Source organism: Oncorhynchus gorbuscha, linkage group LG22 (genome assembly GCF_021184085.1).
Source record: "Oncorhynchus gorbuscha isolate QuinsamMale2020 ecotype Even-year linkage group LG22, OgorEven_v1.0, whole genome shotgun sequence".
Lineage (NCBI taxonomy): Eukaryota > Metazoa > Chordata > Actinopteri > Salmoniformes > Salmonidae > Oncorhynchus > Oncorhynchus gorbuscha.
The window spans coordinates 52,088,120-52,112,469 of NC_060194.1; the positions used below are offsets into that span (position 1 = coordinate 52,088,120).

The 24,350-nt window shown below is 47.5% G+C and overlaps 1 pseudogene; it reads right to left on the reverse strand.

Annotated features, from left to right (window-relative positions):
* The window catches only part of LOC124009471, a 29,334-nt pseudogene extending 11,052 nt beyond the window's left edge, over nt 1-18,282 (reverse strand).
* Nucleotides 18,283-24,350: the final 6,068 nt, after the last annotated feature.

Below are 24,350 nucleotides of genomic sequence, written 5' to 3' on the forward strand. Positions count from 1 at the left end.
CTGACCCCTCCCTGTTCCCACTATCTGACCCCTCCCTGTTCCACCCCTCCCTGTTCCCACTATCTGACCCCTCTCTGTTCCCACAATCTGACCCCTCTCTGTTCCCACTATCTGACCCCTCTCTGTTCCCACTGGCTGACCCCTCCCTGTTCCCACTATCTGACCCCTCCCTGTTCCCACTATCTGACCCCTCTCTGTTCCCACTATCTGACCCCTCCCTGTTCCCACTATCTGACCCCTCCCTGTTCCCACTATCTGACCCCTCTCTGTTCCCACTGTCTGACCCCTCTCTGTTCCTACTGTCTGACCTCAACCTAACTCACATTACCCCTCCCTGTTCCTACTATCTGACCCCTCCCTGTTCCCACTATCTGACCCCTCTCTGTTCCCACTGTCTGACCCCTCTCTGTTCCTACTGTCTGACCTCAACCTAACTCACATTACCCCTCCCTGTTCCTACTATCTGACCCCTCCCTGTTCCCACTATCTGACCCCTCCCTGTTCCTACTGTCTGACCTCAACCTAACTCATATTACCCCTCCCTGTTCCTACTGTCTGACCTCAACCTAACTCATATTACCCCTCCCTGTCCCTACTGTCTGACCTCAACCTAACTCACATTACCCCTCCCTGTTACCACTGTCTGACCTCAACCTAACTCATATTACCCCTCCCTGTTCCCACTATCTGACCCCTCTCTGTTCTTACTATCTGACCCCTCCCTGTTCCCACTGTCTGACCCCACCCTGTTCCCACTATCTGACCCCTCCCTGTTCCCACTGTCTGACCCCTCCCTGTTCCCACTATCTGACCCCTCTCTGTTCTTACTATCTGACCCCTCCCTGTTCCCACTGTCTGACCCCACCCTGTTCCCACTATCTGACCCCTCCCTGTTCCTACTATCTGACCCCTCCCTGTTCCCACTATCTGACCCCTCCCTGTTCCTACTGTCTGACCTCAACCTAACTCACATTACCCCTCTCTGTTCCTACTGTCTGACCTCAACCTAACTCACATTACCCCTCCCTGTTCCTACTGTCTGACCTCAACGACTTGATTAGTGTAGTGTCAACAACGCAGCCACTGCCAGCTAGCCTACAAAGTCAACAACGCAGCCACTGCCAGCTAGCCTACTTCAGCAGTACTGTATCATTTTAATCATTTTAGTCAATAAGATTCTTGCTACGTAAGCTTAACTTTCTGAACATTCGAGACGAGTAGTCCACTTGTCATTCCAATCTCCTTTGCATTAGCGTAGCCTCTTCTGTAGCCTGTCAACTATGTGTCTGTCTATCCCTGTTCTCTCCTCTCTGCACAGACCATACAAACGCTCCTCACCGCGTGGCCGCGGCCACCCTAATCTGGTGGTCCCAGCGCGCACGACCCACGTGGAGTTCCAGGTCTCCGGTAGCCTCTGGAACTGCCGATCTGCGGCCAACAAGGCAAAGTTCATCTCAGCCTATGCCTCCCTCCAGTCCCTCGACTTCTTGGCACTGACGGAAACATGGATCACCACAGATAACACTGCTACTCCTACTGCTCTCTCTTCGTCCGCCCACGTGTTCTCGCACACCCCGAGAGCTTCTGGTCAGCGGGGTGGTGGCACTGGGATCCTCATCTCTCCCAAGTGGTCATTCTCTCTTTCTCCCCTTACCCATCTGTCTATCGCCTCCTTTGAATTCCATGCTGTCACAGTTACCAGCCCTTTCAAGCTTAACATCCTTATCATTTATCGCCCTCCAGGTTCCCTCGGAGAGTTCATCAATGAGCTTGATGCCTTGATAAGCTCCTTTCCTGAGGACGGCTCACCTCTCACAGTTCTGGGCGACTTTAACCTCCCCACGTCTACCTTTGACTCATTCCTCTCTGCCTCCTTCTTTCCACTCCTCTCCTCTTTTGACCTCACCCTCTCACCTCCCCCCCCTACTCACAAGGCAGGCAATACGCTCGACCTCATCTTTACTAGATGCTGTTCTTCCACTAACCTCATTGCAACTCCCCTCCAAGTCTCCGACCACTACCTTGTATCCTTTTCCCTCTCGCTCTCATCCAACACTTCCCACACTGCCCCTACTCGGATGGTATCGCGCCGTCCCAACCTTCGCTCTCTCTCCCCCGCTACTCTCTCCTCTTCCATCCTATCATCTCTTCCCTCTGCTCAAACCTTCTCCAACCTATCTCCTGATTCTGCCTGCTCAACCCTCCTCTCCTCCCTTTCTGCATCCTTTGACTCTCTATGTCCCCTATCCTCCAGGCCGGCTCGGTCCCCCCCCCCCCGCTCCGTGGCTCGACGACTCATTGCGAGCTCACAGAACAGGGCTCCGGGCAGCCGAGCGGAAATGGAGGAAAACTCGCCTCCCTGCGGACCTGGCATCCTTTCACTCCCTCCTCTCTACATTTTCCTCCTCTGTCTCTGCTGCTAAAGCCACTTTCTACCACTCTAAATTCCAAGCATCTGCCTCTAACCCTAGGAAGCTCTTTGCCACCTTCTCCTCCCTCCTGAATCCTCCCCCCCCCCCCCCCTCCTCCCTCTCTGCAGATGACTTCGTCAACCATTTTGAAAAGAAGGTCGACGACATCCGATCCTCGTTTGCTAAGTCAAACGACACCGCTGGTTCTGCTCACACTGCCCTACCCTGTGCTCTGACCTCTTTCTCCCCTCTCTCTCCAGATTAAATCTCGCGTCTTGTGACGGCCGGCCGGCCGCCCAACAACCTGCCCGCTTGACCCTATCCCCTCCTCTCATCTCCAGACCATTTCCGGAGATCTTCTCCCTTACCTCACCTCGCTCATCAACTCATCCCTGACCGCTGGCTACGTCCCTTCCATCTTCAAGAGAGCGAGAGTTGCACCCCTTCTGAAAAAACCTACACTCGATCCCTCCGATGTCAACAACTACAGACCAGTATCCCTTCTTTCTTTTCTCTCCAAAACTCTTGAACGTGCCGTCCTTGGCCAGCTCTCCCGCTATCCCTCTCAGAATGACCTTCTTGATCCAAATCAGTCAGGTTTCAAGACTAGTCATTCAACTGAGACTGCTCTTCTCTCTATCACGGAGGCGCTCCGCACTGCTAAAGCTAACTCTCTCTCCTCTGCTCTCATCCTTCTAGACCTATCGGCTGCCTTCGATACTGTGAACCATCAGATCCTCCTCTCCACCCTCTCTGAGTTGGGCATCTCCGGCGCGGCCCACGCTTGGATTGCGCCCTACCTGACAGGTCGCTCCTACCAGGTGGCGTGGCGAGAAACTGTCTCCTCACCACGCGCTCTCACCACTAGTGTACCCCAGGGCTCTGTTCTAGGCCCTCTCCTATTCTCGCTATACACCAAGTTACTTGGCTCTGTCATAACCTCACATGGTCTCTCCTATCATTGCTATGCAGACGACACACAATTAATCTTCTCCTTTCCCCCTTCTGATGACCAGGTGGCGAATCGCATCTCTGCATGTCTGGCAGACATATCAGTGTGGATGACGGATCACCACCTCAAGCTGAACCTCGGCAAGACGGAGCTGCTCTTCCTCCCGGGGAAGGACTGCCCGTTCCATGATCTCGCCATCACGGTTGACAACTTCATTGTGTCCTCCTACCAGAGCGCTAAGAACCTTGGCGTGATCCTGGACAACACCCTGTCGTTCTCAACTAACATCAAGGCGGTGGCCCGTTCCTGTAGGTTCATGCTCTACAACATCCGCAGAGTACGACCCTGCCTCACACAGGAAGCGGCGCAGGTCCTAATCCAGGCACTTGTCATCTCCCGTCTGGATTACTGCAACTCGCTGTTGCCTGGGCTCCCTGCCTGTGCCATTAAACCCCTACAACTCATCCAGAACGCCGCAGCCCGTCTGGTGTTCAACCTTCCCAAGTTCTCTCACGTCACCCCGCTCCTCCGCTCTCTCCACTGGCTTCCAGTTGAAGCTCGCATCCGCTACAAGACCATGGTGCTTGCCTACGGAGCTGTGAGGGGAACGGCACCTCAGTACCTCCAGGCTCTGATCAGGCCCTACACCAAACAAGCGCACTGCGTTCATCCACCTCTGGCCTGCTCGCCTCCCTACCACTGAGGAAGTACAGTTCCCACTCAGCCCAGTCAAAACTGTTCGCTGCTCTGGCCCCCCAATGGTGGAACAAACTCCCTCACGACGCCAGGACAGCGGAGCCAATCACTATCTGACCTCAACCTAACTCACATTACCCCTCCCTGTTCCTACTGTCTGACCTCAACCTAACTCACATTACCCCTCCCTGTTCCTACTGTCTGACCCCTCCCTGTTCCTACTGTCTGACCCCTCCCTGTTTCCACTGTCTGACCTCAACCTAACTCACATCATTACCCCTCCTTGTTCCTACTGCCTGACCTCAACCTAACTCACATTACCCCTCCCTGTTCCTACTGTCTGACCTCAACCTAACTCACATTACCCCTCCCTGTTCCTACTGTCTGACCCCTCCCTGTTCCTACTGTCTGACCCCTCCCTGTTTCCACTGTCTGACCTCAACCTAACTCACATTACCCCTCTCTGTTCCTACTATCTGACCCCTCTCTGTTCCCACTGTCTGACCCCACCCTGTTCCTACTATCTGACCCCTCCCTGTTCCCACTATCTGACCCCTCCCCGTTACCACTGTCTGACCTCAACCTAACTCATATTACTGAAGCCCAACACCTCGCCCAAACCAAGTTCTGGCACCACTTCCTAACGGGCCGCCCCCAGGTGGTGAAGGTAGGAAACATCCACTCTGCTGATCCTCATCCTGATCCTCACATCACTGACAAACTGAAATGGACCACTAACACAGACAGTGTGGTGAAGAAGGCGCAACAGAGCCTCTTCAACCTCAGGAGGCTGAAGAAATTTGTCTTGTCACCTAAAACCCTCACAATCTTTTACAGGTGCACAGTTGAAATCATCCTGTCGGGCAATATCACCACCTGGTATGGCAACTGCACCGCCTGCAACCTCAAGGCTCTCCAGAGGGTGGTGCGGTCTGCCCACTGGGGGCAAACTACCTGCCCTTCAGGACACCTACAACACAAAGCTATATACAGGGGGTACCGGTACAGAGTCAATGTGGAGGCTATATACAGGGTGTTACGGTACAGAGTCAATGTGGAGGCTATATACAGGGGGTACCGGTACAGAGTCAATGTGGAGGCTATATACAGGGTGTTACGGTACAGAGTCAATGTGGAGGCTATATACAGGGGGTACCGGTACAGAGTCAATGTGGAGGCTATATACAGGGGGTACCGGTACAGAGTCAATGTGCGGGGGCACCGGTTAGTCAAAATAATTTAGGTAATATGTAGCTGTAGGTAGGGTTAAAGTGACTATGCATAGATAATAAACAGAGACTAACAGCAGCGTAAAAGAGGGGGAAGGGGGTAATGCAGATAGTCTGGGTCATTTGATTAGCTGTTCAGGAGTCTTATGGCTTGGGGGTAGAAGCTGTTACGCCTTTTGGTGCTCTGCTTTCTGTGCGTAGTAGAGAACAATCTATGACTAGTGTGTCTTTGACCAATTTTTAGGGCCTTCCTCTGATATCGCCAGGTATACAGGTCCTGAATGACAGGAAACCTCTCTCCAGTGATGTACTAGGCCCAGTGATGTACTACCCTCTAGTGCCTTGCGGTCGGAGGCCGAGCTGTTGCCATACCAGGCAGTGATGCAACCAGGATGCTCTCGATGGTGCAGTCATATAACATTTTGAGGATCTGAGGACCCCATGCCAAATCTTTTCAGTCTCTTGAGGGGGGATAGGCTTTGTTGTGCCCTCTTCACGACTGTCTTGGTCTGCTTCGACCATGATAGTTTGTTGGTGATGTGGACACCAAGGAACTTGAAGCTCTCAACCTGCTCCACTATAGCCCCGTCAATGAGAATGGGGGCATGCTTGGTCCTTCTTTTCCTGTAGTCCACAATCATCTCCTTTGTCTTGATCATGTTGAGGGAGAGGTTGTTGTCCTGGCACCACACGACCAGGTCTCTGACCTCCTCCCTATATACTGTCTAACCATTGTCGGTGATCACTGTTGTGTCATCGGAAAACTTAATGATGGTGTTGGAGTCGTGCCTGGCCGTGCAGTCATGAGTGCACAGGGAGTAGGAGGGGACTGAGCACGCACCCCTGAGGGGCCCCCGTGTTGAGTATCAGCGTTTCGGATGTGTTGTTGCCTATCGTTACCACCTGGGGGCGGCCCGTCAGGTAGTCAAGGATCCAGTTGCAGAGGGAAGTGTTTAGTCCCAGGATCCTTAGCTTAGTGATAAGCTTTGAGGGCACTATGGTGTTGAACGCTGAGCTGTAGTCAATGAATAGCATTGTCACATAGGTGATCCAGGTCGGAAAGGGCAGTGTGGAGTGATTGAGATTGCATCATCTGTGGATCTATTAGGGCGGTATGCTAATTGGAGTGGGTCTAGGGTTTCTGGGATAATGGTGTTGATGTGAGCTATGACCAGCCTTTCAAAGCACTTCATGGCTACAGACTTGAGTGCCACAGGTCCGTAGTCATTTAGGCAGGAGACTCTTCAAAGTAGCCACCCTTTGCCTTGATGACAGCTTCGCACAGTCTTGGTATTCTCTCAACCAGCTTCATGAGGTAGTCACCTGGAATGCATTTCAATTAACGGGTGTGCCTTGTTAAAAGTTCATTTGTGGAATTTCTTTCCTTCTTAATGTGTTTAAGCCAATCAGTTAAGTTGTGACAAGGTAGATGTCATATCTACTCCCTCTCCTCCTCTCTGGCTCTCGTTGTCGCCAGTTTACTTATTATTTACTTATTACACTGCACCTCATGAGACTCACCTGGACTCCATCACTTCTATGATTACCTTCTATATCTGTCACTGACCTTCCCTATATCTGTCACTGACCTTCCCTATATCTGTCACTCCCTTTGGTTCATTTCACAGGCAGTATTAGTTATTTTTCTCATGTCCAGACGCTACTAATGTTCTGTGTTGTTCCAGGTTTTTTGTACTATTAAATTCACCTCCTGCCTCCCGGGTGGCGCAGTGGTTAAGGGCGCTGTACTGCAGCGCCAGCTGTGCCATCAGAGTCCCTGGGTTCGCGCCCAGGCTCTGTCGTAACCGGCCGCGACCGGGAGGTCCGTGGGGCGACGCACAATTGGCCTAGCGTCGCCCGGGTTAGGGAGGGCTTGGTCGGTAGGGGTGTCCTTGTCTCATCGCGCACCAGCAACTCCTGTGGCGGGCTGGGCGCAGTGTGTGCGCTAGCCAAGGTGGCCAGGTGCACGGTGTTTCATCCGGCGCATTGGTGCGGCTGGCTTCCGGGTTGGATGCGCACTGTGTTAAGAAGCAGTGCGGCTTGGTTGGGTTGTGTATCGGAGGACACATGACATTCAACCTTCATCTCTCCCGAGCCTGTACGGGAGTTGAAGCGATGAGACAAGATAGTAGCTACTACAACAATTGGATACCATGAAAATTGGGGAGGAAAAAAGGGGTAAAATTCAAAAAAATCTTTTAAAAAATTAAAATATTCACCTCCTTTTATAAAGGACATCAATAATAATAAGAGACTTGCTTGGGCCAAGAAACACAAGCAATGGACATTAGACAGGTGGAAAAATGTCCTATGGTCTGATGAGTCCAGATTTGAGATTTTTGGTTCCAAACACGAATTGAGTGTACACTTCTGACCCACTGGGAATGTGTTGAAAGAAAGAAAAGCTGAAATAAATCATTCTCTGTCACGACTCCTACCGAAGGTGGCTCCCCTTCCTGTTCGGGTGGCGCTCGGCGGACATTTTTCCACCGGTCTAATGTCCATTGCTTGTGTTTCTTGGCCCAAGCAAGTCGTCACCGGCCTACTAGCTGCCACTGATCCCTTATCCCCCTTTTCTCTTTATTAGTTGCACCTGTGTTTAGTTTAGGCTGATTGGTTGGGCTTCATTTACCAGCCAGCCCGCCTGCTGGTTGTGCGGGCTGAGTCACTGGCTTACTGGGGCTCTCTCATGCCGTCCGTGGAAGGGGTGCGTCACCTGAGTGGGTTCTTTCACTGATGTGGTCATCCTGTCTGGGTTGGCGCCCCCACCTTGGGTTGTGCCGTGGCGGAGATCTTTGTGGGCCATACTCAGCCTTGTCTCAGGATGGTAAGTTGGTGGTTGAAGATATCCCTCTAGTGGTGTGGGGGCTCTGCTTTGGCAAAGTGAGTGGGGTTATATCCTTCCTGTTTGGCCCTGTCCGGGGTTGTCCTCAGATGGGGCCGCAGTGTCTCCTGACCCCTCCTGTCTCAGCCTCCAGTATTTATGCTGCAGTAGTATATGTGTCGGGGGGCTAGGGTCAGTTTGTTATATCTGGAGTACTTCTCCTGTCCTATTCGGTGTCCTGTGTGAATCTAAGTGTGCGTTCTCTAATTCTCTCCTTCTCTCTTTCTTTCTCTCTCTCGGAGGACCTGAGCCCTAGGACCATGCCCCAGGACTACCTGACATGATGACTCCTTGCTGTCCCCAGTCCACCTGGCCGTGCTGCTGCTCCAGTTTCAACTGACCTGAGCCCTAGGACCATGCCCCAGGACTACCTGACATGATGACTCCTTGCTGTCCCCAGTCCACCTGGCCATGCTGCTGCTCCAGTTTCAACTGTTCTGCCTTATTATTATTTATCATTTTTGAACATTTTAACATCTTGGCCATGTTCTGTTATAATCTCCACCCGGCACAGTCAGAAGAGGACTGGCCACCCCACATAGCCTGGTTCCTCTCTACCCGGCACAGCCAGAAGAGGACTGGCTACCCCACATAGCCTGGTTCCTCTCTACCCGGCACAGCCAGAAGAGGACTGGCCACCCCACATAGCCTGGTTCCTCTCTAGGTTTATAATCTCCACCCGGCACAGCCAGAAGAGGACTGGCCACCCCTCATAGCCTGGTTCCTCTCTACCCAGCACAGCCAGAAGAGGACTGGCCACCCCTCATAGCCTGGTTCCTCTCTAGGTTTCTTCCGAGGTTTTGGCCTTTCTAGGGAGTTTTTCCTAGCCACCGTGCTTCTACACCTGCATTGCTTGCTGTTTGGGGTTTTAGACTGGGTTTCTGTACAGCACTTTGAGATATCAGCTGATGTACGAAGGGCTATATAAATACATTTGATTTGATTGTTTTCAGTGTACATGTTGTACACGGCTGTAGGTCACGTTGTCCATCTATTTTGTATTTTGCTGGACTGTTTAAGTTCCCCGTGTTTGGGGCATCTGTTTGGGTTGGCGTCGTTTCACCGTTGTGGTGCAAATAAAGTAGCGCTACCCTGAACTCTCTGCTTCCTGACTTCTTCCCCACCACACCCCGGGCGTTACATTCTCTCTATTATCATTCTGACATTTCACATTCTTAAAATAAAATGGTGATCCTAACTGACCTAAGACAGGGAATGTTTGCTAGGATTAAATGTCAGGAATTGTGAAAAACTGAGTTTAAATGTATTTGGCTGAGGTGTATGTAAACTTCCGACTTCAACTGTATGTACCATGTTATATTATAACAGATGAAAAGAGCTATATAAGTCCCATGTACTTTTATGATTATTTATCAGATTCTGTCTGTCCTGCCTGTGTTCCAGAGCGCAGATTTACCAATCAGAAAGCTTTATACATCTTACTGACCAATCAGCAGCTTTCAGCGGCTGAGGTGAACAGATCCCTTATATGTATTTGTCTCCCTGAAACTCAAATAACCCATAATGCACTTTTCCTTCTCATACAAAGCCTCTACTCCTCGACAGACATAATCCCACATCGACCCCTAAATCCTAAACCATACACACTGACCGGATTTAATAGGTAATCAATGACTCTGTGTGTGTGTGTGTGTGTGTGTGTGTGTGTGTGTGTGTGTGTGTGTGTGTGTGTGTGTGTGTGTGTGTGTGTGTGTGTGTGTGTGTGTGTGTGTGTGTGTGTGTGTGTGTGTGTGTGTGTGTGTGTGTGTGTGTGTGTGTGTGTGTGTGTGTGTGTGTGTGTGTGTACCGTTGTTGTTCTGTGTGCTGCCCAGCACTAGAGCAGGGATGCCGGCAGCAGAGGATGATACCCAGATGAGAACGTTGATGATCTTCGCTTTCACGGGAGTTCTAAAGTCCAGAGCCTTGACCGGGTGACACACAGCTACATATCGATCCACTGACATCATGGTCAGAGTGAAGATACTGGTGAACATGTTGTAGTAGTCTATACTGATGAACACCTTACACACCACCTGAAGGAGAGGAACATTATTTTTCACAGAAATGTGCTTAATGCCATTTCAAATCATCTCACCACAGGACAGCCAGAGTAGGTAATCTGCCAAACATTATGCTACTGAGGTACAGTAATCTGACCAACATTATGCTACTGAGGTACAGTAATCTGACAAACATTATGCTACTGAGGTACAGTAATCTGCCAAACATTATGCTACTGAGGTACAGTAATCTGACAAACATTATGCTACTGAGGTACAGTAATCTGACAAACATTATGCTACTGAGGTACAGTAATCTGACCAACATTATGCTACTGAGGTACAGTAATCTGACAAACATTATGCTACTGAGGTACAGTAATCTGACAAACATTATGCTACTGAGGTACAGTAATCTGACAAACATTATGCTACTGAGGTACAGTAATCTGACCAACATTATGCTACTGAGGTACAGTAATCTGACAAACATTATGCTACTGAGGTACAGTAATCTGACAAACATTATGCTACTGAGGTACAGTAATCTGCCAAACATTATGCTACTGAGGTACAGTAATCTGCCAAACATTATGCTACTGAGGTACAGTAATCTGACCAACATTATGCTACTGAGGTACAGTAATCTGACAAACATTATGCTACTGAGGTACAGTAATCTGACCAACATTATGCTACTGAGGTACAGTAATCTGACAAACATTATGCTACTGAGGTACAGTAATCTGCCAAACATTATGCTACTGAGGTACAGTAATCTGCCAAACATTATGCTACTGAGGTACAGTAATCTGCCAACATTATGCTACTGAGGTACAGTAATCAGACAAACATTATGCTACTGAGGTACAGTAATCTGCCAAACATTATGCTACTGAGGTACAGTAATCTGCCAACATTATGCTACTGAGGTACAGTAATCTGCCAAACATTATGCTACTGATGTACAGTAATCTGCCAAACATTATGCTACTGAGGTACAGTAATCTGCCAAACATTATGCTACTGAGGTACAGTAATCTGCCAAACATTATGCTACTGAGGTACAGTAACCTGCCAAACATTATGCTACTGAGGTACAGTAATCTGACAAACATTATGCTACTGAGGTACAGTAATCTGCCAAACATTATGCTACTGAGGTACAGTAATCTGACAAACATTATGCTACTGAGGTACAGTAATCTGACCAACATTATGCTACTGAGGTACAGTAATCTGACAAACATTATGCTACTGAGGTACAGTAATCTGCCAAACATTATGCTACTGAGGTACAGTAATCTGACAAACATTATGCTACTGAGGTACAGTAATCTGACAAACATTATGCTACTGCGGTACAGTAATCTGCCAAACATTATGCTACTGAGGTACAGTAATCTGACAAACATTATGCTACTGAGGTACAGTAATCTGCCAAACATTATGCTACTGAGGTACAGTAATCTGCCAAACATTATGCTACTGAGGTACAGTAATCTGCCAAACATTATGCTACTGAAGTACAGTAATCTGACAAACATTATGCTACTGAGGTACAGTAATCTGACAAACATTATGCTACTGAGGTACAGTAATCTGACAAACATTATGCTACTGAGGTACAGTAATCTGACAAACATTATGCTACTGCGGTACAGTAATCTGACAAACATTATGCTACTGAGGTACAGTAATCTGACAAACATTATGCTACTGAGGTACAGTAATCTGACAAACATTATGCTACTGAGGTACAGTAATCTGCCAAACATTACGCTACTGAGGTACAGTAATCTGCCAAACATTATGCTACTGAGGTACAGTAATCTGACAAACATTACGCTACTGAGGAACAGTAATATGCCACCTCTCCGACAGGCCAAGAGTTGAGCAGGTAGTCAGTACTCTGGAAGGGTTAGGGGTTAGAGGTTAGGGGTTACCTCTCCGACAGACCAAGAGTTCAGCAGGTAGTCAGTACTCTGGAAGGGTTTGAGGTCAGGGGTTAGGGTTACCTCTCCGACGGGCCAGGAGTTGAGCAGGTAGTCAGTACTCTGGAAGGGTTAGGGGTTAGAGGTCAGGGGTTAGGGTTACCTCTCCGATGGGCAGGGAGTTGATCAGGTAGTCACTACTCTGGAAGGGTTAGGGGTTAGAGGTTAGGGGATACCTCTCCGACGGGCCAGAAGTTCAGCAGGTAGTCAGTGCTCTGGAAGGGTTATGGGTTAGAGGTCAGGGGTTAGGGGTTACCTCTCCGACAGGCCAAGAGTTGAGCAGGTAGTCAGTACTCTGGAAGGGTTAGGGGTTAGGGGTTAGAGGTTAGGGGTTAGAGGTTAGGGTTACCTCTCCGACAGGCCAAGAGTTGAGCAGGTAGTCAGTACTCTGGAAGGGTTAGGGGTTAGGGGTTAGAGGTTAGGGGTTAGAGGTTAGGGTTACCTCTCCGATGGACCAGTAGTTGATCAGGTAGTCAGTACTCTGGAAGGGTTAGGGGTTAGAGGTTAGGGGCTAGGGGTTACCTCTCCGAAGGGCCAGGAGTTGATCAGGTAGTCAGTACTCTGGAAAGGCATTGTGGTGGTCACTAAGGCGTCGCCTACAGCCAGATTAAAGATGTAGATGTTGGTGGCTGTATTCATCTTAGTGTACCTGGAAAGACAGAGATAATAGGACTTTATTAGCCATATACCTGACCAGACAGAGATAATACGACTGTATTAGTCATATACCTGACCAGACAGAGATAATACGACTGTATTAGTCATAAACCTGACCAGACAGAGATAATAGGACTGTATTAGTCATATACCTGACCAGACAGAGATAATAGGACTGTATTAGTCATATACCTGACCAGACAGAGATAATAGGACTGTATTAGTCATATACCTGACCAGACAGAGATAATAGGACTGTATTAGTCATAAACCTGACCAGACAGAGATAATAGGACTGTATTAGTCATATACCTGACCAGACAGAGATAATAGGACTGTATTAGTCATACCTGACCAGACAGAGATAATAGGACTGTATTAGTCATATACCTGACCAGACAGAGATAATAGGACTGTATTAGTCATATACCTGACCAGACAGAGATAATAGGACTGTATTAGTCATATACCTGACCAGACAGAGATAATAGGACTGTATTAGTCATATACCTGACCAGACAGAGATAATAGGACTGTATTAGTCATATACCTGACCAGACAGAGATAATAGGACTGTATTAGTCATATACCTGACCAGACAGAGATAATAGGACTGTATTAGTCATAAACCTGACCAGACAGAGATAATAGGACTGTATTAGTGGTTTACCTGGTCAGAAATAGATCATATTTGTAACGCCCGGGGTGTAGTGGGGAAGAAGTCAGGAAGCAGAGAGTTCGGGGTGTAGTGGGGAAGAAGTCAGGAAGCAGAGAGTTCAGGGTGTAGTGGGGAAGAAGTCCGGCGCAGGAAGCAGAGAGTTCGGGGTGTAGTGGGGAAGAAGTCAGGAAGCAGAGAGTTCAGGGTGTAGTGGGGAAGAAGTCAGGAAGCAGAGAGTTCAGGGTGTAGTGGGGAAGAAGTCAGGAAGCAGAGAGTTCAGGGTGTAGTGGGGAAGAAGTCAGGAAGCAGAGAGTTCAGGGTGTAGTGGGGAAGAAGTCAGGAAGCAGAGAGTTCAGGGTGTAGTGGGGAAGAAGTCAGGAAGCAGAGAGTTCAGGGTGTAGTGGGGAAGAAGTCAGGAAGCAGAGAGTTCAGGGTGTAGTGGGGAAGAAGTCAGGAAGCAGAGAGTTCAGGGTGTAGTGGGGAAGAAGTCAGGAAGCAGAGAGTTCAGGGTGTAGTGGGGAAGAAGTCAGGAAGCAGAGAGTTCAGGGTGTAGTGGGGAAGAAGTCAGGTGAAACCAATAAACAGAAAGGGGGAAAAGGGATCAGTGGCAGCTAGTAGGCCGGTGACGACGACCGCCGAGCGCCACCCGAACAGGAGGGGGAGCCACCTTCGGTAGGAGTCATGACAATATGTATTTCTTAGTGGTTTACCTGGTCAGACAGATTTAGTATGACTTTCTTAGTGGTATACCTGGTCAGACAGAGATAATTTGACTTTATTACATGGGCATTCAACCTGCAGGGCTCTGCGAAAATTTGAATAAAATAAAAAAGTGGAAAAAATATTGTGTTTTTTAGGAATATCGCTAGCAACAACAGAACACATTAATTACATACCCACGGAAAAGAGGAGAATATCTTATTTCTAATGATTTCAAATGCACATTATTTCTCAACTTCTAATATTGAGCAAATTACACTAATTGGAGCTGATTATACTCACTGGAATGTCTGACATAGGCTTTGAAAAAAGCATCTGCTAATAGGCTACCAGCCTCACTCACTGGAGAGACCTTCTTGACCTTCCTATGACACCGGACTGGAGGGCAGGTCGTGTGCTGCTGGTGATGCGTTGGGCAGACCGCACTAACCTCTGGCGAGCCCTGTGGGTGCGGACGGTGCAGTTGGCGTACCAGGCGGCGATACAGCCTGACAGGATGCTCTCACCGTGCATCTGTAAAAGTTTGTGAGGGTCTTATGGACCAAGCCAAATTTCTTCAGCCTCCTGAGGTTAAAGAGGTGCTGTTGTGCCTTCTTCACCACATTATCTGTGTGGATGGACCATTTCAGATTGTCAGTGATGTGTATGGAGGAACTTTAAGCTTTTCACATTCTCCACTGCGGTCCCGTCGATGTGGATGGGGTTGTACTCCCTCTGTCTCCTGAAGTCCACGATTAGCTCCTTCGTTTTGTTGACATTGAGGGAGAGCTGTTTTTCAGTCTCTCGGTCCCCGCTTTGATGCACCTGTACTGACCTCGCCTTCTGGATGATAGCGGGGTGAACAGGCAGTGGCTCGGGTGGTTGTTGTCCTTGATGATCTTTTTGGCCTTCCTGTGACATCGGGTGGTGTTGTGCAGACCTCACTACCCTCTGGAGAGCCTTACGGTTGTGGGCGGACCAGCTGCCGTACCACGCGGTGATACAGCCCGACAGGATGCTCTCGAGCCTAGGTCCTCGAGTTTGGAGGGTACTATGGTGTTAAATGCTGAGCTGTAATCGATGAACAGTATTCTTACATAGGTATTCCTGTTGTCCAGATGGGTTAGGGCAGTGTGCAGTGTGATGGCGATTGCATCGTCTGTTGATTTATAAGGGCGGTAATCAAATTGGAATGGGTCTAGGGTGTCAGGTAGGGTGGAGGTGATATGGCCCTTGACTAGTCTTTCAAAGCACTTCATGATGACGGAAGTGAGTGCTACAGGGCGATAGTCATTTAGCTCAGTTACCTTAGCTTTCTTGGGAACAGGAACCACCAAGAAGAGGGTTCCTGTTCCCAAGAAACAGCAGACTGGGATAAGGATTGATTGAATATGTCCGTAAACACACCAGCCAGCTGATCTGCGCATGCTCTGAGGGCGCGGCTGGGGATGCCGTCTGGGCCGGCAGCCTTGCGAGGGTTGACACATTTAAATGTTTTCCTCACGTTGGCTACAGTGAAGGAGAGTCCGCATGTTTTGGTAGTGGCCCGTGTCAGTCGCACTGTATTGTCCTCAAAGCGAGCAAAAGGTTTTTCTAAAAAAAGGTATCAAGGATCCAGAAAACCACATTATCATAGCCATTTCACACACACACACACACACACACACACACACACACACACACACACACACACACACACACACACACACACACACACACACACACACACACACACACACACACACACACACACACACACACACACACACACACACACACACACACACACACACACACACACACGCTCGCACCCCACACATGCACACATACTGACAGTGAACAATTATTCAATTTGAAATTAATCGGAATCTAAATCTGTATTTTGACAAAGGAACGTCCACAAAGTTCACTGGTCACGATGGCAACACCCATCCGTAGCACGCGCTCCAGCAGGTGTATCTCACTGATCATCCCTAAAGCCAACACCTCATTTGGCCACCTTTCGTTCCAGTTCTCTGCTGCCTGTGACTGGAACGAATTGCAAAAATCGCTGAATTTGGAGACTTTTATCTCCCTCACCAACTTCAAACATCTGCTATCTGAGCAGCTAACCGATCACTGCAGCTGTACATAGTCTATCGGTAAATAGCCTAACCAATTTCACCTACCTCATCCCCATACTGTTTTTATTTATTTACTTTTCTGTTCTTTTGCACACCAATATCTCTACCTGTACATGACCATCTGATCATTTATCACTCCAGTGTTAATCTGCAAAATTGTAATTATTCGCCTACCTCCTCATGCCTTTTGCACACAATGTATATAGACTCTCTTTTTTTTCTACTGTGTTATTGACTTGTTAATTGTTTACTCCATGTGTAACTCTGTGTTGTCTGTTCACACTGCTTTGCTTTATCTTGGCCAGGTCGCAGTTGCAAATGAGAACTTGTTCTCAACTAGCCTACCTGGTTAAATAAAGGTGTTCTCAACTAGCCTACCTGGTTAAATAAAGGTTAAATAAAAATAAAAAATAAATAAAAAACTTCTCAGTGTTGCGCACGAAACTCAGACAACTCCCTGGCATGTCATCGAATCACTGGAGCAGTTGAAAGTTAAACCAGAACAAACCCTCATAATCTTCACAATAATGCAGCATAGTAGGGTCCTAGTCATTTATTTAATAGTTGATCGATTCCTAGAGATTACACCTAACCACGGTCTAGATTACACCTAACCACAGTCTAGATTACACCTAACCACGGTCTAGATTACACCTAACCACAGTCTAGATTACACCTAACCACAGTCTAGATTACACCTAACCACAGTCTAGATTACACCTAACCACGGTCTAGATTACACGTAACCACTGTCTAGATTACACCTAACCACAGTCTAGATTACACCTAACCACAGTCTAGATTACACCTAACCACAGTCTAGATTACACCTAACCACAGTCTAGATTACACCTAACCACAGTCTAGATTACACGTAACCACTGTCTAGATTACACCTAACCACGGTCTAGATTACACGTAACCACTGTCTAGATTACACCTAACCACGGTCTAGATTACACCTAACCACAGTCTAGATTACACCTAACCACGGTCTAGATTACACCTAACCACGGTCTAGATTACACCTAACCACGGTCTAGATTACACCTAACCACGGTCTAGATTACACCTAACCACGGTCTAGATTACACCTAACCACAGTCTAGATTACACCTAACCACAGTCTAGATTACACCTAACCACAGTCTAGATTACACCTAACCACAGTCTAGATTACACCTAACCACAGTCTAGATTACACCTAACCATGGCCCCAAGGCTGCATGCTTGGATCTTTGCTAAAGTAGTGATGCCTTCATCTATGCATCACATAGCCTACAACCCCTAGTTTACTCCACATGGACCATACGGACAAGGGACAGGAGTAGACTAACCTAGTCAGAACATGACTATCCCAGACTCACCTGATGATGACAAACATGACCAGACAGTTTCCAACCAGCCCGACCACAAACACTACGGAGTACATCGCTGCTATGATAAGGATGATTGGCGACATGGGCTCCGGGTCCCCCAGCCAGCTGCCATTAGCTGTGTAGTTGAACAGCTCTGGAAAACCTGGCTGCCAGGTGAAGTTGAGGAGGCAGTCCTCGAGCCTACCGGATGGGCACCGGTCCTCCTTGAAGAGCTGCACAACACCGTTACTGTCCCGGGAACCGGCGCTGGCCATGGTGCTGAAACCAACTGGGCCAGCGGAGAGACACGAACTGAATGTTACACGGACGATTATAGTGTTACTCTCAAACGGTGCGTTGTTGCAATAATTAACATGACATTTGCATTGTTGTTTGTACAAGTTTCAATATAGGCTATAGGATAAATATCTGAAGATAATATTTTAAACAGAAAAATAACATTCACATAACATCTTACCTTTGATAACTGCCTCTTTTAAAGTGGAGTGAAAAGTTACAGTTAAACAGGATATTTTCCCATCGACAAACCTTGATCATCCAGAAAATAACCGTTTACCCTTGTAGTGCGAGCTATCACGGTTTCACGCGCTCTCAATCAGATTTCCCCGCATGAACTAGCCACTGACTTCCCCGGTGGCGCACGCTCCAAGCCTAAGGCGCTTGCAGTGAGTGACATCAGAGCTGAGAGAAGACCGAGCCCACCTACACACAGAAACACACGGCTATATGCAGCAAGCAAAACTGAAAAAATGGTCGTTTCCAATATGTAGTCTAAATCTGCATTCCTTCTTCCCCAATGCAATTTTTAGTATGAGTTAATTTTTCCTCAATGAAATGTATATTAATTCCAAGCCATAAGTAGACGGCAAGCAGAATAACATAACTCTTTTCTATACCCAATTCAACTATGTAGCTATACTGTTTTGTCATTGATAATAGCCTACACGTCTGTATACTTCTCCAGTGATATTTAATGACTAATTCAATATTCCGTAATCTTCTCATCAACCAACCAGCCTGTGTTTGCTGAGTAAAGACAGAGACAGAGTACATATTCAGGTTGCCAGGCTTTCCTCACCATGCAGCCCCACACTTTCTGTAACATATAACGTGTGTCTTTACCATGTGGGCCTCACTCAGTAACTCAGCAACTATGTGATATCTAGATACTAGAAGACTGTATGGAGGAGTGGAGGAGTGGAGGTCTTGATTATAGAAGACAGTATGGAGGAGTGGAGGTGTTGATTCTGAAGACAGTATGGAGGAGTGGAGGTGATGATTATAGAAGACAGTATGGAGGAGTGGAGGAGTGGAGGTGATGATTATAGAAGACAGTATGGAGGAGTGGAGGTGATGATTATAGAAGACAGTATGGAGGAGTGGAGGAGTGGAGGTGTTGATTATAGAAGACAGTATGGAGGAGTGGAGGTGTTGATTATAGAAGACAGTATGGAGGAGTGGAGGTGTTGATTATAGAAGACAGTATGGAGGAGTGGAGGTGTTGATTCTGAAGACAGTATGGAGGAGTGGAGGTGTTGATTCTGAAGACAGTATGGAGGAGTGGAGGTGTTGATTATAGAAGACAGTATGGAGGAGTGGAGGTGATGATTCTGAAGACAGTATGGAGGAGTGGAGGTGATGATTCTGAAGACTGTATGGAGGAGTGGAGGAGTGGAGGTCTTGATTATAGAAGACAGTATGGAGGAGTGGAGGAGTGGAGGTGTTGATTATAGAAGACAGTATGGAGGAGTGGAGGTGTTGATTATAGAAGACAGTATGGAGGAGTGGAGGTGTTGATTATAGAAGACAGTATGGAGGAGTGGAGGAGTGGAGGTGATGATTATAGAAGACAGTATGGAGGAGTGGAGGTGATGATTCTGAAGACAGTATGGAGGAGTGGAGGTGATGATTATAGAAGACAGTATGGAGGAGTGGAGGTGTTGATTATAGAAGACAGTATGGAGGAGTGGAGGTGATGATTATAGAAGACAGTATGGAGGAGTGGAGGTGTTGATTATAGAAGACAGTATGGAGGAGTGGAGGTGTTGATTATAGAAGACAGTATGGAGGAGTGGAGGTGATGATTCTGAAGACAGTATGGAGGAGTGGAGGTGATGATTATAGAAGACAGTATGGAGGAGTGGAGGAGTGGAGGTGATGATTATAGAAGACAGTATGGAGGAGTGGAGGTGATGATTCTGAAGACAGTATGGAGGAGTGGAGGAGATGATTCTGAAGACAGTATGGAGGAGTGGAGGAGATGATTCTGAAGACAGTATGGAGGAGTGGAGGTGATGATTCTGAAGACAGTATGGAGGAGTGGAGGTGATGATTATAGAAGACAGTATGGAGGAGTGGAGGAGTGGAGGTGATGATTATAGAAGACAGTATGGAGGAGTGGAGGTGATGATTATAGAAGACAGTATGGAGGAGTGGAGGTGTTGATTCTGAAGACAGTATGGAGGAGTGGAGGTGATGATTCTGAAGACAGTATGGAGGAGTGGAGGTGATGATTCTGAAGACAGTATGGAGGAGTGGAGGTGATGATTCTGAAGACAGTATGGAGGAGTGGAGGTGTTGATTATAGAAGACAGTATGGAGGAGTGGAGGTGATGATTCTGAAGACAGTATGGAGGAGTGGAGGTGATGATTCTGAAGACAGTATGGAGGAGTGGAGGTGATGATTATAGAAGACAGTATGGAGGAGTGGAGGAGTGGAGGTGATGATTATAGAAGACAGTATGGAGGAGTGGAGGTGATGATTATAGAAGACAGTATGGAGGAGTGGAGGTGATGATTCTGAAGACAATATGGAGGAGTGGAGGTGTTGATTCTGAAGACAGTATGGAGGAGTGGAGGTGATGATTCTGAAGACAGTATGGAGGAGTGGAGGTGATGATTCTGAAGACAGTATGGAGGAGTGGAGGTGATGATTATAGAAGACAGTATGGAGGAGTGGAGGTGTTGATTATAGAAGACAGTATGGAGGAGTGGAGGTGTTGATTCTGAAGACAGTATGGAGGAGTGGAGGTGTTGATTCTGAAGACAGTATGGAGGAGTGGAGGTGATGATTCTGAAGACAGTATGGAGGAGTGGAGGTGATGATTCTGAAGACAGTATGGAGGAGTGGAGGTGTTGATTATAGAAGACAGTATGGAGGAGTGGAGGTGTTGATTCTGAAGACAGTATGGAGGAGTGGAGGTGTTGATTCTGAAGACAGTATGGAGGAGTGGAGGTGATGATTCTGAAGACAGTATGGAGGAGTGGAGGTGATGATTCTGAAGACAGTATGGAGGAGTGGAGGTGATGATTATAGAAGACAGTATGGAGGAGTGGAGGTGTTGATTATAGAAGACAGTATGGAGGAGTGGAGGTGTTGATTCTGAAGACAGTATGGAGGAGTGGAGGAGTGGAGGAGTGGAGGTGTTGATTATAGAAGACAGTATGGAGGAGTGGAGGTGATGATTATAGAAGACAGTATGGAGGAGTGGAGGTGTTGATTATAGAAGACAGTATGGAGGAGTGGAGGAGTGGAGGTGATGATTATAGAAGACAGTATGGAGGAGTGGAGGAGTGGAGGTGATGATTATAGAAGACAGTATGGAGGAGTGGAGGTGATGATTATAGAAGACTGTATGGAGGAGTGGAGGAGTGGAGGTGTTGATTCTGAAGACAGTATGGAGGAGTGGAGGTGTTGATTATAGAAGACAGTATGGAGGAGTGGAGGTGATGATTCTGAAGACAGTATGGAGGAGTGGAGGTGTTGATTCTGAAGACAGTATGGAGGAGTGGAGGTGATGATTATAGAAGACAGTATGGAGGAGTGGAGGTGTTGATTATAGAAGACAGTATGGAGGAGTGGAGGAGTGGAGGTGTTGATTCTGAAGACAGTATGGAGGAGTGGAGGTGTTGATTATAGAAGACAGTATGGAGGAGTGGAGGTGATGATTCTGAAGACAGTATGGAGGAGTGGAGGTGATGATTATAGAAGACAGTATGGAGGAGTGGAGGAGTGGAGGTGATGATTATAGAAGACAGTATGGAGGAGTGGAGGTGATGATTCTGAAGACAGTATGGAGGAGTGGAGGTGATGATTATAGAAGACAGTATGGAGGAGTGGAGGTGTTGATTATAGAAGACAGTATGGAGGAGTGGAGGTGATGATTATAGAAGACAGTATGGAGGAGTGGAGGTGTTGATTCTGAAGACAGTATGGAGGAGTGGAGTATGGAGGAGTGGATGATTCTGAAGACAGTATGGAGGAGTGGAGGTGATGATTCTGAAGACAGTATGGAGGAGTATGGAGGAGGTGTTGATTATAGAAGACAGTATGGAGGAGTGGAGGTGTTGATTCTGAAGACAGTATGGAGGAGTGGAGGTGTTGATTCTGAAGACAGTATGGAGGAGTGGAGGTGATGATTCTGAAGACAGTATGGAGGAGTGGAGGTGATGATTCTGAAGACAGTATGGAGGAGTGGAGGTGATGATTATAGAAGACAGTATGGAGGAGTGGAGGTGTTGATTATAGAAGACAGTATGGAGGAGTGGAGGTGTTGATTCTGAAGACAGTATGGAGGAGTGGAGGAGTGGAGGTGTTGATTATAGAAGACAGTATGGAGGAGTGGAGGTGATGATTATAGAAGACAGTATGGAGGAGTGGAGGTGTTGATTATAGAAGACAGTATGGAGGAGTGGAGGAGTGGAGGTGATGATTATAGAAGACAGTATGGAGGAGTGGAGGAGTGGAGGTGATGATTATAGAAGACAGTATGGAGGAGTGGAGGTGATGATTATAGAAGACTGTATGGAGGAGTGGGACAGTATGGAGGAGTGGAGGAGTGGAGGTGTTGATTCTGAAGACAGTATGGAGGAGTGGAGGTGTTGATTATAGAAGACAGTATGGAGGAGTGGAGGTGATGATTCTGAAGACAGTATGGAGGAGTGGAGGTGTTGATTCTGAAGACAGTATGGAGGAGTGGAGGTGATGATTATAGAAGACAGTATGGAGGAGTGGAGGTGACAGTATGGAGGATTATAGAAGACAGTATGGAGGAGTGGAGGAGAAGACAGTGGAGGTGTTGATTCTGAAGACAGTATGGAGGAGTGGAGGTGTTGATTATAGAAGACAGTATGGAGGAGTGGAGGTGATGATTCTGAAGACAGTATGGAGGAGTGGAGGTGATGATTATAGAAGACAGTATGGAGGAGTGGAGGAGTGGAGGTGATGATTATAGAAGACAGTATGGAGGAGTGGAGGTGATGATTCTGAAGACAGTATGGAGGAGTGGAGGTGATGATTATAGAAGACAGTATGGAGGAGTGGAGGTGTTGATTATAGAAGACAGTATGGAGGAGTGGAGGAGTGGAGGTGATGATTATAGAAGACAGTATGGAGGAGTGGAGGTGTTGATTATAGAAGACAGTATGGAGGAGTGGAGGTGTTGATTATAGAAGACAGTATGGAGGAGTGGAGGTGATGATTCTGAAGACAGTATGGAGGAGTGGAGGTGATGATTATAGAAGACAGTATGGAGGAGTGGAGGAGTGGAGGTGATGATTATAGAAGACAGTATGGAGGAGTGGAGGTGATGATTTATGAAGACAGTATGGAGGAGTGGAGGAGATGATTCTGAAGACAGTATGGAGGAGTGGAGGTGATGATTCTGAAGACAGTATGGAGGAGTGGAGGTGATGATTATAGAAGACAGTATGGAGGAGGGAGGAGTGGAGGTGATGATTATAGAAGACAGTATGGAGGAGTGGAGGTGATGATTCTGAAGACAGTATGGAGGAGTGGAGGTGATGATTCTGAAGACAGTATAGAGGAGTGGAGGTGTTGATTATAGAAGACAGTATGGAGGAGTGGAGGTGATGATTCTGAAGACAGTATGGAGGAGTGGAGGTGATGATTCTGAAGACAGTATGGAGGAGTGGAGGTGATGATTATAGAAGACAGTATGGAGGAGTGGAGGAGTGGAGGTGATGATTATAGAAGACAGTATGGAGGAGTGGAGGTGATGATTATAGAAGACAGTATGGAGGAGTGGAGGTGATGATTCTGAAGACAGTATGGAGGAGTGGAGGTGTTGATTCTGAAGACAGTATGGAGGAGTGGAGGTGATGATTCTGAAGACAGTATGGAGGAGTGGAGGTGATGATTCTGAAGACAGTATGGAGGAGTGGAGGTGATGATTATAGAAGACAGTATGGAGGAGTGGAGGTGTTGATTATAGAAGACAGTATGGAGGAGTGGAGGTGTTGATTCTGAAGACAGTATGGAGGAGTGGAGGTGTTGATTCTGAAGACAGTATGGAGGAGTGGAGGTGATGATTCTGAAGACAGTATGGAGGAGTGGAGGTGATGATTCTGAAGACAGTATGGAGGAGTGGAGGTGTTGATTATAGAAGACAGTATGGAGGAGTGGAGGTGTTGATTCTGAAGACAGTATGGAGGAGTGGAGGTGTTGATTCTGAAGACAGTATGGAGGAGTGGAGGTGATGATTCTGAAGACAGTATGGAGGAGTGGAGGTGATGATTCTGAAGACAGTATGGAGGAGTGGAGGTGATGATTATAGAAGACAGTATGGAGGAGTGGAGGTGTTGATTATAGAAGACAGTATGGAGGAGTGGAGGTGTTGATTCTGAAGACAGTATGGAGGAGTGGAGGA